This window comes from Asparagus officinalis, chromosome 5, assembly GCF_001876935.1.
Source record: "Asparagus officinalis chromosome 5, Aspof.V1, whole genome shotgun sequence".
Classification (NCBI taxonomy): Eukaryota; Viridiplantae; Streptophyta; class Magnoliopsida; order Asparagales; family Asparagaceae; genus Asparagus; species Asparagus officinalis.
The window spans coordinates 108,930,135-108,947,631 of record NC_033798.1 but is presented as its reverse complement, the minus strand read 5'-3'; the positions used below and the strand labels follow the sequence as shown (position 1 = coordinate 108,947,631).

General features: G+C 35.8%; 1 pseudogene; it reads right to left on the bottom strand.

Moving 5' to 3' along the window:
• Positions 573 to 16,668, bottom strand: LOC109842335 (annotated as a pseudogene).

Here is a 17,497-nt window from a genome sequence, read left to right as displayed (position 1 = left end):
AAGAGTGGTGATTGTAAAGTTTTCGGTTAGCTAGAAAACCGAGTGTGAGGTGTAAACGTTGTTCGGGTAAGCGTAGAAAACCCGATTGTGATAGTGGATTTCTCACCGGGAGTGGGGAGCGGAGACGTAGGACGGAAGGTCCGAACTCCATGATCATATTGTGTGTTTGCATTGTTTATTTTCACACTATGACTCTTGTTTTGTTTATGTTTATTTCACCCTTGTGTTAATTTGAATATCCTTGCATATATCTCATAGTATATCTCATTGTTAGGATATATCTCGTCATTCATATTGCATATTCTTGTTCATATCCATCTCATATATTTCTTGCAAGAACAAATTAATCAATATAATTTTAAATTGGCATTTAATCGGGATTAGATTAGCATAAGACCTTAATCACCCCCCCTCTAAGGTCTAACAAAAACAAGATGCAGAAAAATTCAGTAAGTTGACAGGATGGAGGTGGTTGTTTAATCTAACTACTGAAGTAATTCCATGGTATCAAGCAGTAGATGCGGTGTGTCTACCAGGCAGTAGATGCATTGTGTTTATTTCCAAATGTAAACCTAAGCTGAAGCAACAGAGACCGTGAATGCAGTGTGTCTATCACAAATGTGTTTATTTCCAAATGTAAACCTAAGCTGAAGCAACAGAGACCGTGAATGCAGTGTGTCTATCACAAAGTCATAAGATAATCTTAATCCTCATAAGCTGAAGCAACAGAGACCGTGAATGCAGTGTGTCTATCACAAAGTCATAAGATAATCTTAATCCTCATCTCTCGCCACATGATTATACATCCTAAGGAAATAAACTATGAAGGCAGATAAAAAGCAATGACACCCCCTTTCCATTATGGCATTTGCTTGCAAACAAGGAAATATAATAGGCAGATATCCATCTTCTACCAACCAAAAATGAGAATAGAAAATAAACTATGAGAAAAGGATTGCCCCTTCATAGATACAAAGGATACCAGACTTCTCTTAAAAAAACATTACGCCAACAACTACACCAAGAAAGGATTAACGGGAACACTTCTCACACAAGCAAAGAACCAAACTGATAACAAATCCAACTTAGACTAAACACAAAAGATAAGAAAACCAAATTCAACAACCCAATCAAGAATTACCTAAACAAATATGCCAGTTGCTGTAGATATGCGAATGCAACGGTGCTAGATTCAGACAAATCACCTGATCAACAAAACCCATCAAACAAAACCCACATCTTTCCCATCAGTAACATACTAATTCCCCCAAAAACACAAAATTTAACAATAAAAATCGAGCCTTTTCTTCACCTGAGGCGCTTCCATAGGGTAATGCTAAGGAAAATCAACCTGAAGCTGATAAGCCTCATTGGCATACAAAGTCCCTTGCGCTCCATTAACCTCAATAACCCATCTTCACAATTATTTAGAAGAACAATCAATCAATTTTTGATCGAGAACAAATAAAAAGAGACCAATAACAAAACCCTAAATTGTAACCCTAACCTCTGGAGATTATCGGAGACCTTGTGCTTGAATCTGGCAAGTGGATTGACCTGTTGCCACTCGAGGAGCTCCTTCTGGAGACGATTGCATGCGATCTTGCTTAGGGACTGAAATCGATGGAGAAATCAAATTAGAGTTTGAAAATTTTTAGGAGAGGAGAGAAAAAGATCATTACTTTGCGAGAAAAGGAGGTCGGAGTTGGTCGGCGGAGGTGCTTGGGGTCACGAGCGAGAGAGGGAGAGGAGGGTTTGAGGAGTTGGTCGGGTAACCCCAGTGGTGGTGCTTGGGTTTCATGAGCGAGAGGGTTCCACGAGGGAGAGAGAGAGGGAGAAGGATTTGAGGAGAGGGAGGGAGGAGGATTTGAGGTGAGAGAGGGAGAGGAGGGTTTGGGTTCTGCAGTCACGAGATTTAGAAGTGGGTTCTGCGGTCACGAGATTTAGAAGTGGGTTCAGCTTCCAACATGAGCCGCTCGTTAAATCCAAGGGCCCAGAATTGTTTTCGCACAGTGCTGTGCGAAAATTGTTTCGCACAGGAAGAAATCTCTCTCTCTCTCTCTCTCTCTCTCTCTCTCTCTCTATATATATATATATATGTCATCCTTCTTCTTCACGAAAAGGACCAGTGCTCCCCATAGAAAGGAGAATGGCTCCAGTGAATAAATCCCTGAGAAATGAGCTCCTCTAACTAAGTCTGTAACTCACTAATCTCAGCAGGTGCCATGCGATAAGATATATAGGATATCGGTGTTGTGTCCGGCTACAACTCTATGCGAAACTCAACCTCTCTTTACTGGAGGCAATCCAGGTATGTTCTGAAAGTTGTCCTGGTATTCGGAGAATATATATATATATATATATATTGTTAGATCCTAGAGGGGGGTGATTAGGGTCTTATGCTAATCTAATCCGATTTTATACCAATTAAAACTAATAACAAGGTATCCTAGCAAGTATGAAATACAATAATATATATAAGCTAGGATAAGCAATATAAACAAAGAGATATATCCTAGCAATGAGATATACTATGAGATATATGCAAGGATATGCAAATTAACACAAGGGTGAAATAAACATAAACAAAACAAGAGTGATAGTGTGCAAATAAACAATGCAAACACACAAAATGATCACGGAGTTCAGACCTTCCGTCCTACGTCTCCGCTCCCCACTCCCAGGGAGAAATCCACTAACACAACCGGGGTTTCTACGCTTACCCGAATAACGTTTACACCTCACACTCGGTTTTCTAGCTAACTGAAAACTTCACAATTACACACTTACAATTACACTCTACACCCTCTAAGTGTTGGCCTAGTCCATGTCCTCCTCCTCAAGTGCTCGGATGCGACCTCTCCCTTGGTTCGTCAACCGACGCCACTCCTCTTGGATTCGACCCCGTCTCTCACCAACCACTTCTCTCGGTGTACAAGTGTAATACAATGTGAACCTCATAATTAAGCACAAATACAATAAATGATTATTCTCTAATATGGATGAGAACAAAATGAAGCTCACTCTCAATGATACAATCCCACAACCCAAATTATACTATGTATAAAATACTATAAGCTTAATGGTTGTGTGTGAACAAAGAGAAATAAAATCAAACTCAATTAAAGTCTAGCAAATATAAATATGACAATGTAAATATAAACAAGCTAGATAATTGAGTTGAGAAAACTTCTCTAGAATAAGAGAGATGAAGAGGTGAAGTGGAAAGCTCAAACCAAAGATGATCTCCTCTTCTTGTGAACCAATCTTCACAAACTTGAAACTTTTAAGCCACACTTAAACAAAACTTAAACTCTTGTAAAAACTTATTTAAAACATCTCTTAGTATTAGAAAATAGTTATGGTGAAGGGATATATATATGGTAGAAGAAAACAACCCAAAAAACCCCAAAAACCCACTAAAAAACAAAAATCAGCAAGTTACCGTTATTGTGCAACATTAACTTCGGCGGTCGACCGTGGCGGTCGACCGCGAGAAGTAAAACTGCAAAACTACTCTCTGGACTGCTGACAGTCGACCGTGACGGTCGGCCACACTGTAGCACGGTCGATCGTGGCGGTCGACCGCAATTTTCCAGATTTTGACAGATGCTAAAATTTTGCGTATCTAACTTTTTAAAAGCAATTAAAAATAGTAAATCAACTTCAAAAATTATGAAATATTGAGGGTAGATTCTAGACATGTAGATGAACATGTTAGAAAAAGAATTTCTGAAATATAACTTCCCAGTTGAGAAAAATAAATGTTTGAACACATATATATAGTTTCTGAAAAAACTGCTGAAAACTTGGTTTTGTAAATTCAATTAAAAATAACAAAACAACTCCAAAATTAGTAAAACTTGGGGAAATGTTTATATATATGAGTATAAACATGTAAAAAAAGAAATTTTTTAAATCACATTTCCCAATTATGAAAACACATCAGTTTTGCAAAAAACATGCACAAACATGAACTTATTAAAAACTTGATTTTGTAAATTCAAATAAACATAAAAAATTAATTCCAAAATTGATAAAACTTTGAGAAACATTTATAAACATAAAATTAAATATGTTAGAAAAAGAATTTCTCAAATTGAGTTTCCCATTTGTGAACTCATGTATTTTGCAAGTGTGTCCAAAACATAAAAATATGATATACATGAAATTTGATGTTTTGACATAAACAATGTTTTGAAACCCTATGAAATAATTTTATAGACTTAATGAAATATGTATACAATGATTGTTAAGTCCATAAACCAAAACTTGTGTATATATATATAACTATATATATAAAAACCAAATACGTACGTGTATATATGATTGAGCTTAAAGTACTAACACATAATATAAAACCTAAGCTAAATATACCCAAGCTTATGATCTTCAACGAAGCTCTATCTTGGTACACTTACGGATGAAGCTTGAACTTGAATCTTTAACTTTGAATTACGTAGGCTTCACTCTATAATTTCGCCAACCTCCATTGGATATGATCGTTATGGCGCAATCCATCCAACCTCCAATATGTTGTTTGTCTACAATAAATAGAATTATACAAACACTAGACAAACAATATTAGAAGTAAATTGTTTATTAAACATCATCAAAATAAGAAGGCCAACATTTATATCATCCTTAGTTTCATATCCTTGCATATTAAGCGTTGAATGTCTATTTTTCTAGGATATTTGTTAATAAGATTTTAAATAGCATTAAATTGAATTAGATTAGCATAAACCCTATTCACCCCCCCCCCCACACACACACACACACACACACACACACACACACACACACACACACACACACACACACACACACACACACACACACACACACACACACACACACACACACACACACACACACACACACACACACACACACACACACACACACACACACACACACACACACACACACACACACACACACACACACACACACACACACACACACACACACACACACACACACACACACACACACACACACACACACACACACACACACACACACACACACACACACACACACACACACACACACACACACACACACACACACACACACACACACACACACACACACACACACACACACACACACACACACACACACACACACACACACACACACACACACACACACACACACACACACACACACACACACACACACACACACACACACACACACACACACACACACACACACACACACACACACACACACACACACACACACACACACACACACACACACACACACACACACACACACACACACACACACACACACACACACACACACACACACACACACACACACACACACACACACACACACACACACACACACACACACACACACACACACACACACACACACACACACACACACACACACACACACACACACACACACACACACACACACACACACACACACACACACACACACACACACACACACACACACACACACACACACACACACACACACACACACACACACACACACACACACACACACACACACACACACACACACACACACACACACACACACACACACACACACACACACACACACACACACACACACACACACACACACACACACACACACACACACACACACACACACACACACACACACACACACACACACACACACACACACACACACACACACACACACACACACACACACACACACACACACACACACACACACACACACACACACACACACACACACACACACACACACACACACACACACACACACACACACACACACACACACACACACACACACACACACACACACACACACACACACACACACACACACACACACACACACACACACACACACACACACACACACACACACACACACACACACACACACACACACATATATATATATATATATATATATCATACTCTCGTTAAAAGTACGAGTTCGGGAATATCTTTCTATGGTCAATATTACCCTTAGTATTTTTTGAATATTACATTGTTATCCTAATCTATTCTAATTATCCTATCTTCTTTGAATTGGTAACTAAATGAATTATTCTATTCACAATGAGACTTAACGTGTTATTGGATAAAAGTTTTAGACTTTGTAAAAAATATTCTCCAAGTTTTTTAAATTAAAAAAATGTCCCTACAAATTCAAAATTTTATTAAAAAAATCTTTAAAATCATAAATTTTACTTTTTCAATTTAGTAAGAAATCCAAAAAACATATGCTAACTAGCAACTAAAAGTTTTTTGACTTTGCAGAAAATATCTTGTAAGTTTTAAAAATTACAAAAACACCCCTAAAATTCAAATTTTATAAAAAAACACCTAAAAAATTTTAAACCTATAAACAGACTAAAAACCTACAAATAACACAAATAACTCCTAAAAATTTATAAAATTTATAGTAAGCACTTTGAACTTTTAACAAATTATAAAATAAAACCCTCAAAATTATAAAATTTATAAATATATAGATAATTTCCAACCTTACAGTACATTGAAAATATAGGAATTACAAGAATCCCCTACATAATTTTTAATTTATAAAAAATACCCTTAAAGTTTCAAAAATTACAAATAAACCTTTAAATTTTAAAATTTATAAAACACACCCTGAGAGTTTCAAATTCATTAGTAAATTGAAAGCATAGGAATTATAAATAGTCTATAAATAATTTTGAATCTGTAGAAAAGGCCCATAAGTTTAAAAAAATTACAAAAGGCCTCTAAAATTTATAATTTACCAAAAAAACCATGGGAATTTATAACCTATACACACTAAAATGAATATGCAAAAATACTAACAACCTCTAAAAAATTAAAATTTTATAAAAAATATCATACAACTTTTAAAAGTGTAGGTTTAGGAAAAACTTTTCATGGTAAATATTGCCCATAACTTTTTTAAAAAGAATATAACTAATTAAAAATCTATTAAATTTAAAATTTATAAAAAACACTCTTAAAGTTTAGTGCATTGCAAATTACCCCTCCAAAGTTTGAAAACTTTTAATGATTTTTTGTAATTGCTTTATCTTAATGTAATGTTTAATAGTTTTGTGTGTTTGTAAATTATAAAATTTAGGGTATTTTTTATAATTTTTAAAAATTTTGAGAGTGTTTGTTTTGTAGTTTTCTAAATTTTCATTATGTTTTTAGTGTAATGCACATATACGTTAATTAATGATGATATTGAAGAGTAAGTCGTTCTTAAGATTATTAGACCATAGTTAAGTGCGCATTACTATTCCTAGATGGTATAGTTTATATATGTAATAATTTTCAGACAATCTATATAGTGGTTAAAAAGAGTTTGATTTTAATATACTATTTTTTATAAATTATATTTAATATGAACCCACCATATAATTTTGACTGTGGTCATTATAATTTTAATATATTTAATTGATTGACTATAAACATATATAGACCATAGATTACTTTACTTTCTCACATGAGCTAATATTTGGTGCTTAATAATTTAAATTATTACTTTTAAATTTAATATAAAGATGAGCTCTAATAACATTTATTTATTTACCTACAACATAATACAATCTCAATTCCTATTTTTTGCTGGAGATTTATTCTATAGTTACGTGTATCAAATTAGTAACTAAAATAATAATTATTTATGCTTAAATTAGGATGATTATAGTTGGTCACTCACTATGAAATTTTTATGAAGATATATACCTTAATTTTTATAGCTATCTGCACTACCCATGTATAATTTATAAATTAATTTTTAATTTGACATATTAAATTACTTTTTCTTTTAGAAATTTATTCTTTGACTTTTAGACTGTGTAATCTCTATATCACCATTCTAGCGTAAAAATGGCCTCACTCTAAATGGCTTCAAGCTAATGTTTGAGTTGAGCTAAAGTATATACTATTGCTACTATGTGTATATATTTTTTAAGAAAATTATGTCAACACTTTTAAATTGAAGAGAATATTCTAACCTCTGAGATTATAAAAACTAAATATAGTCAATTGAGTGATTAGAAAAAGAGAACTTACATAAAAATGTGAATAATAAGATAAAAAAAAAGATAACGACATTGTTAACAGTACTATAAATAGCAAACTACAATGTAAAGTTAACATATTTTGTGAAGCCCAACTACTGGCTATAAACATTAAGGTTTCCATATATATACTATATAAGTTATTAAAAAGGGTCATATAATCTTATATAATAAAATTGATTTAATACTAAATAGTAATATCGTTGTAATAATATCGTTATTAGGAAAATTCTTCATGAATCAATATGTTCTTTATGATATATAAGCTATACACTCCAAATTCTTATGTCTTTTATAGAGCCAAAAAGTTTGAATACAGGCCTCTAACATGTTGCCCTCACAACAGTAAAACCCACTTAGCAGGTGTGGATATTTCAGATGAGTTATGTATCCTATATACAATACAATTATCCTAGACAAGTGAGTTATAATAGCATTTTTTTTACATCGTTTGGGGTAAGATTTTATAGGGACATTGTATCTAAGAAAAAAAAATTATACTTAGAGCACATGGCGAAATATATCATAATCTTCCCGCTCTAATTTCGTAAGAAAATAATTCTTTATAATTTCAGTTTTACTTCTATGATATAGAGTGAGTTATAAAATTGAATAAGAATATTAAATAATATAGATATAAGTAAAATAATAACTAAAAGTTAACGTGAATATGAGTCAAACCGCAACTAAAAGTATAATGGCCATATTGCAAGTAAATTCATATGCAAAATTCTTTTACGAATAGAATGATCACCCATCTTTTGAAGACTTCAAGATACTAATAAATAGAGTTGTTGTACTAGATTAATGTGTTATAACTCATAAATAGTAGATCACGTGGTCACAGTCTGGGTTGAAGGATACAGTGACAATATTTTATTTGAGAGAGTGATTATTGAGTTGATGATCAATCCCACAAAAAACTTTATTTTTTTATTTTTACTCTATTTTATCAATTTAAATAATCATGATATTCATCCACGTGTATTGCACGCGCATCTCAACTAGTGTGTGTGTGTGTGTGTGTGTGTGTGTGTGTGTATATATATATATATATATATATATATATATATATATATATATATATAGAAAAGCGAAGAAGACTTTGGGGTATTTTTTTGGCAAAGAAAAACTTTCGGAATATATCAAAGTTAAATTGGGAAACAATTTGAGGTATTTAACTTTGTCAGCCAAGGTCAACAAAATAAATCTACGCAGACTTAAAACCGTGAAACGATAAATTTTTGGGAAAAATGTGTCCAGGCCCCAAAAGCAGAATGTTCATGTGACCCGCCCCCTTGTATTTTGCCCCATGTGATTCAGCCCCAAAAAGTACCATTTAATATTTTAAGGCCCCTCCACGTCAGCAGTATAAAAAAAGAGATTGTATTTTGAAAAAAAACCCGAAATTACCCCTCCACTTATCTTCCCTAGACGTCTGGTCCACAAACTACATGGAAAGTCACGCCCATTAATGCAATCTGATGGAAAAAATAGAGGGAAATTTCCCGCCCTTTTTTGAACTCTATCATGAGCAATAACTCATGTTAGTTCTAAGTTATTTAATGTTAGTTCTAACTTATTTTATGTTAGTTCTAATTTAGTTCTAATTCATGTTAGTTCTAATGTTAGTTCTAAGTTATTTAATGTTTGTTCTAACTTATTTTATGTTGTTCTATGTTAGTTCTAATTTAGTTCTGACTTATTTAATGTTAGTTCTACTTCCAGCTAGTGTTGGTTCTAATATAAGCGTTAGTTCTAGTGGCTATATTAGTTCTAGTTGAGCTCCTGTTAGGACTGACACGATACATGTTAGAATTGATACTGGAGAAGCTAGAACTAACACATCATCAAGTAGAAGTAATATGACATTTAGACCTAACAATTACGCTGGAACTAACGACTTAAATAAATTAGAACTAACACGATACCAGTTAGAACTAACACTAGAGAAGCTAGAACTAACACATCATTAAATAGAACTAACATGGCGTTTAGACCCAACAATTACGTAGAACTAATGACTTAAATAAATTACAACTAACACGATATCTGTTAGAACTAACACTAGAACTAACACATTAAATAAATTAAAACTAACACGAGCTGGTAAAAATTAGAACTAACCACATTAGTTCTAATTTATACAAAGTTAGTTCTATTTTATAACAAGTTAGTTCTAATTTATACTAAGTTAGTTCTATTTATACCACGTTAGTTCTATTTTATACAAAGTTTAATTTTATACCACATTATATCTAATTTATACCAAGTTAGTTCTATTTTATAACAAGTTAGTTCTAATTTTATACCATGTTAGTTCTAATTTTATGCCACGTTAGTTCTAATTTATGCCAAGTTAGTTCTAATTTATACAAGTTAGTTCTATTTTATAACAAGCTATCTCTAAATTATACAATGTTAATTCTATTCTGGAGCGTGTTAGTTCTAATCTATACCATGTTAGATCTATTCTGTAGCGTGTTAGTTCTAATCTGCACAGTGTTAGTTCTATTCTGTAGAGTGTTAGTTCTATTCTGCACAGTGTTAGTTCTATTCTGTAGAGTGTTAGTTCTATTCTGCACAGTGTTAGTTCCGTTCTGTAGAGTGTTAGTTCTAATCTGCATAGTGTTAGTTTTGTTCTGTAGAGTGTTAGTTCTAATCTGCATAGTGTTAGTTCTGTTCTGTAGAGCGTTAGTTCTAATCTGCACAGTGTTAGTTCTATCCTGTAGCGTGTTAGTTCTAATCTGCACAGTGTTAGTTCTATTCTATAGCGTGTTAGTTCTAATCTGCACAGTGTTAGTTCTATTCTGTAGCGTGTTAGTTCTAATCTGCACAGTGTTAGTTCTATTCTGTAGCGTGTTAGTTCTAATCTGCACAGTGTTAGTTCTATTCTGTAGCGTGTTAGTTCTAATCTGCACAGTGTTAGTTCTATTCTGTAGCGTGTTAGTTCTAATCTGCACAGTGTTAGTTCTATTCTGTAGAGTGTTAGTTCTATTCTGCACAGTGTTAGTTCCGTTCTGTAGAGTGTTAGTTCTAATCTGCATAGTGTTAGTTCTGTTTGTTCTATCTCATATAATAAGTTAGTTCTAATTTTAACCATATTAGTTCTAATTTATCCCAAGTCAGTTCTAATTATACCAAGTTAGTTCTATTTTATAACAAATTAGTTCTAATTTATACAAAGTTAGTTCTATTTTATAACAAATTAGTTCTAATTTATACCAAGTTAGTCCTATCTTATAACAAGTTAGTTCTAATTTTAACCACATTAGTTCTAATTTATCCCAAGTTAGTTCTAATTATACCAAGTTAGTTCTATTTTCTAACAAATTAGTTCTAATTTATACAAAGTTAGTTCAATTTTATAACAAGTTAGCTCTAATTTATATCAAGTTAGTCCTATCTTATAACAAGTTAGTTCTAATTTTAACCACATTAGTTCTAATTTATCCCAAGTTAGTTCTAACTTATAGCAAGTTAGTTCTATTTTATAACAAGTTAGTTCTAATTTATACATGAGCTTCGATAGAACAAACATGAGCTAACTCTAGTTATTTATGCCATTTTTTAAACTCTTTATACATGAGCTTTGATAGAACAAACATGAGCTAACTCTAGTTATTTATGCCATTTTTTAAACTCTATCAATAGCTAACTCATGTTAGTTCTAACTTATTTCATGTTAGTTCTAACTTATTTTCATGTTAGTTCTAACTTATTTTATGTTAGTTCTAATGGCAAGTAAGAGCTAACTTTAAGTGGAACTAACATTAACACTTTGGCTACTTGGTCTAGTGGTAAAGCTTGGGAATTTGGAGAGGAGGTTAGGAGTTCAAGCCCATGCAACTACAATATATATTTAAAGGTCTTTGATTAGGCCTTGGGCCTTGGGCCTCTTGGGCTCTTTGTTAGTTCTAGCCATTAGAACTAACATTCCAGCCCTTAGAACTAACATAACAGCCCTTAGAACTAACATTTATAGTTCTAATTTTCCTTAGTTCTAGCCATTAGAACTAACATTCCAGCCCTTAGAACTAACATTTACAGTTCTAATTTTCCTTGACCCCCCTTTCAAATTCACAGGTTCTTAGATTCTTTAGTCGACTTTTAATCACATTATCTTCAATTTTTAGCTAAATGTCGATATGTCTGAAGATTCAATGTGAGCTTTTGAATTTCTGCTGTTAATCTCTTATACAAAACTCTGTCAATCACCAAATCACACAAGAAAAAGGCATTAAAGAAAAACCCAAACTGCTGTTCAAGAATCCAAGGAGATCTCATTTCAATTAAATGAAAGAGAAAAACTACAAAAATCCAATATCGATTCCCTTCATAAATTACAAGAAAACAAGAGCACTATCTTGATTAAGACATTGATTTGGGTAAAGATATTCCGTAACCTAGAAAGGGGAGAACAACGATGCATCAGACCAAAGCTCCAGGCTCCGTCAGCTCGCGGGTCCCCGGACCATGTTCCGTGTTTGTTGTTGAACCCGCGTTCACGAGTTGTTTCTAAGATGACTCCCCGACCTCCGACTCCATGACCACCGTCCTCGCCTTCGTCTTCCACGACCTCCTCAGTCTGATCATTTTCAGCGGCCATGACGGAAGTGAGAGAGAAGGAGAAGCTGAGAGATAGAGTGGAGAGAGAGAGAGAGAGAGAGAGAGAGAGAGAGAGAGAGAGAGAGAGAGAGAGAGAGAGAGAGAGAGAGAGAGAGAGAGAGAGAGAGAGAGAGAGAGAGAGAGAGAGAGAGAGATGGGATGGGGTTAAAGGGATGGGCGCAGTTACCAAGCTCAATCAAATCAAAGGGTAAATTTGTAACTTTTGTTGGGTTTTTCTCAGGATCTGGTACTTTGGGGCCTTAACACAAATACAATGTGTATTTGGGGCTGAATCACATGGGGCAAAATACAAGGGGGCGGGTCACATGAACTTTCTGCTTTTGGGGCCTGGACACATTTTTCCCAAGAATTTATTTGGACAATAGAATCATTTTAGAGAATTTATACAAAATTTTAAAAGAATTTATTTTGGGAAAAAATAATTATTTTAGATTTATTATGATGAGAAAAGAAATTATTTTGAAAAAGGGGTTGGTTTTAAAGTATTATGATAATAAATATCTTAAAAGAAATTATTTTGTAAAAGGATTTATTTTAAATAAATAAGTTTATGATTTTAAAAGATTAATTATTGATATAATAAGAAACAATTTTTTAAAGAAGAATTGATTTGGAAAAATATTATTTTTTTGAATAATTAATATAAGAAATAATTTAAGGATTTTATTTTTGTAAAGGATTATTTTGAAATAATAAATTAATGATTTTTAAAAGATTAGTTTGGAATTTTAAAAGGATTATTTTGAGTTATTATAATAATAGATATTTTAAAAGATTTTATTATATTACAATATGCGAATGTTACCTGTGTTTGTCACATATTACAATGATACCGACAATTTGACACTCTTATTTATACACATAGTATTTATCTTGTTTGATACTGTATTGACCTGAATGACTAGGAAGCTTGTTGCTTTATCACCTAGTTGTTATTCAATAGGAGAGACTATACATGAAGACGACTACTGTTAAAAGTATGATTTATAAGCGTGCTTCAAAGCATGACTATACTCACTCGACATCGATATCCCGATGTGAGGAGTCCCGACTTCCCTTGATATCAATATCCCGGTATGAGGTTTCCTTGACTATTACTATTATAACATTGACTAGACGATGCACTCTTGATCGGATGTGTTATGGGTCACGGTTATTTTTATAGTTTTACAGAAGTCGTTCCACGGTAACTCCATGACTAGTGCACAATATTTTATGTACAGTCATTTAAATTAATCTGACAAACATGTGGTTATAAAGGGGAATTGGACAGAGAATATAGTGTGTATATAAACGGGCACATGTGCTTTTCTGTTATCGTGATATCGTGAGTTTTATATACATAGGCCAGAGGACCAATACTTGACTTGAAGACGGTCCCCGTGTAGGTTTACGGGGACCCGATTATATACATGAAGATATTCTTCCCCAATTCAAATAACATGTAAAATATATATAATATGCTTGTGTGTCTTCTGAAGGACTTTGTTAGTTTTGTAGAGATGTGGACCAGTAAGTTTTTAGGATGGTTAGTATTCGACCCGGTTACCGTATGCAATTAGCTTTATGTTTATCATATTTTAGTAGTGAATTTGCATGTTGATTTCGTTGGATTTTCAGTTGCACGTTTCCTTGTCATTTCTATTGTTGTATCTTTTTCGCATTGGGTTTTCGTTTGCTTTTTTCTTTTGCGGGGTCTTGCCGTGTGCCATGCACGCTGATGTACACCAGACGTACACTTATTTTCTCTGGTGTACGTCAGAATTAGAAGAAGAACAAGTTCAGCTTAGAGATGTGTCAGAGCTAGGATATTCTTAGCAAGAGTGCCTTATAGATAGAGTTGAAAAATAGTCCGAAGCTCAGTTATCTTTTCTTAGTTGATGGTCCTAGTCACTTTTGTAGTACTTTTCTTTCCCGTTGAACGATGTATTTTATATTTCTTCAGTATTCAGTTATCTAGTCATGTATAAGGGCATGTTGATCCAAATATTATGTCTTGGATGATATTTACTTGTGATATTGATATTTTATTCTAAGTTTGTCTATTATATTCTTGCTAACTGTGATCGGGGACCTACGTTGTTGCATTTATTTCTTGACGCTTAGTGTATTAGATTGAGGAGAGATATTTATTTTTATTTATTCTCCTCAATCTAATACGTCGCGGGCTTGTTCACGTTCCGATTCCTGTTATTTTGGGAAGCGGGGCGTGACAGTGAATTAACTCTGCCATGGGTTTGTGGATTCGTCTACTGACCCAAGGGGGCTTATTTTTTGTCGAGAAGATACGTTTCAAACTCGTGTCATTGTCGTTTCTGTTTGTGTTGTTTTTTTGTTGGAAGCCAATCGAGTCAACGACCCTTGCTATTCGATGTTTGAACTCCTTGGGGCGAGTGCCTGAGAGGTACGAATCGGCCTTTACAGAGGGTGGGCTATCTTAGTGGAGAGCAAATTGTTGTTTCTTTTAAGTACATCTGTTGTTGACTCTTTAAGGTCGGCTAGGTCTGGTCGACTGTTATCAAATAGACATCCTTTGGTGAGTTTCTAGATGTCTTTATTGGACAAGTGAAACGTCACAGTTTTGAAACAACATAATGGTGTTATTAGAAGCCAGAGAGTTGTTGAGGCATGGAGTAAAGGGGGATGACGCTTCAAGTTTCGTGTGATCCGTTTGGATTTCAAGCGTATCTCGTCCGTTCATTGTGAAACGAGCCTACCATTCAGATTATTCCATGTGTCTCCCTTGGGTGCTATACAACCCACTGGTGGTGAAGGGAGTTCTTTGCAAATTTTGCTCTAAATTTTTGGCGTTTGTCTCTCAGATTTTTCTAAATATCCTTGCAATCTTAACCATCTTCCATGGATGCTCAAACTTTCACCGTTAGTCGTAATGAGGAGAGAATTGATCTTCTCCAGCCAATCTGATCGAAGATATGCACCCAAGAGCTTGAGATATACTATGAGCTTTACAACCTCCCCAAAGCCTTCACACTTTCAGCATCGAGCAGGGATGAGCTAGTGTAACACCATGGATAGAACAAGTCGTCACTGTACATCGCCCACCTTGAGTATGGGCTATGGCTGCTACTCCATCCTTTCATCAGGGATGTGTGCGTCGCTCTAGGGGTATCCCCCTCTCAGTTCACCCCCAACACGATTAGGGTTTTGGTGGGCTTTATGGTGATTTGCTACCGGGTTGGCGTCCCACCGAGCATGCGCTTGTTGGGGACCCTAGTCGGCATCAAGTCGACGAAGAAGGACCCCTTATTACTTCCTCCAATACACTGGGGGAAGGACCCCTATTACTTCCTCTAATACACTAGGGGTTGTAAGTTGGTATCAGATGCTCCAGAGTCGAATAGAGACTGGAAGGAGCGGTTTGTATGGGTCTTCGGGTCCGACAACATCCTGTCTTCCCCCAACTGGCCTAAGATTAATAAGGACGCGCTGAAGCTGTGCATCCTTACCGCTGAGGAGAGGTGGCAGCTAGATAAGATCTGCTCTTATACCGGGTCTCAGGAGAGAGGAAATCTCTTCGAGGTGGCATCTCTCTGGGTGGCGAGCATATCGATGATCCCCCACTGAGACCGATAAGGTGAGGGTGAGCCTATTGGCCCTTCCCTTAGAAAAAAGTCATAAGAGGAATTCTAGGGGGGAAGAGTCGGTCTCGACCATGAGGCCTCAGAAGAGGTTGATAGGTCATCTGGATCCCGAGGAGGTGGACGGCTTGAGGTCGTGAGTGGTCGAGATCGCTGTCCAGCTGGCGGGTCAGAGGTGAAGGCAAAGAAGGATAAGCAGACCTTAGAATGAAGAAAAGGAGGCCTGCGATACGGACTAAGCCCTGCGGCGGCCGCTCCTCCCCATGGGTCGATGAGCAGATCTGCGTCGATCAGCCGAAGCAAAGCTAGCATCTGGCCCCTCCTGTTTGCCGGTAGCGCCTGAGCGTCATTTTCCATCGGATGACACTTCCACCTCTAAGCTAATGGGGGCGGCCCAAGCAGTCTGCCAGCCTGCTTGAAGTTAGAGGCAGTCGGCCCGAGCTCTGGGCCCGAACCATCCCGCAAGCCAAGCAAGGAGCTTGCCGGGACTTCGGGAGGTGCTGAAGAGGAAGTAACGCCCCCTCCATAATCTTTGGAGGGTGAGTCCGGCGAGGAACAAGATGATAGCTTTTACTGGCCTTTCCGCCATTAGGTTTCGGAGATTAACCCAAAATTTTGGGAGAAGTCCAAGGGTATGCTTATTGGAATGCTGCCATACCCGTGTTCACCCAGGAGGGAATTCTCAGAGGGCGACAGGTTTATCGCGGAGGCACCTCTCGATAGAGAGAGATCGGTCTTAGGGTCAATGACTGCCCAAGTCGAACTGTTCAATAGTTCTCCCTACCGAAGGATGAGGGGGTCTTGCGGGAGATGCCAAGCATCGACTTGCACCTGGCCCCACGGTGGGTACTAAGCCGTTGATGATTTAAATCACACAGATAATGTAATGGGGGTGAGGTTAATTATGGGCCGCTAACTTCTCTGAATATCTGGTTTTGAGTTGAGCAGCTTCTTCCTACACAAATAACAACTCGTAAGAGGATGGGAACTAGTTCTCCCGTTGTTCCTCCGACGATCAAGTCAGTGATGGACTTGAGTGGGAAAGTGATGAATTGTGCGAGTTCTTAAGTGTAGTGGAGAAGAATTTTGAGAGTTTGCTTACCATTGTATTTGGAATAATTTTCCTTTTTATAGCCAACCAAGAGAGGTAGTCTAGTCTTTTTGGCTGAGCCTGAGCTGGCGGCTG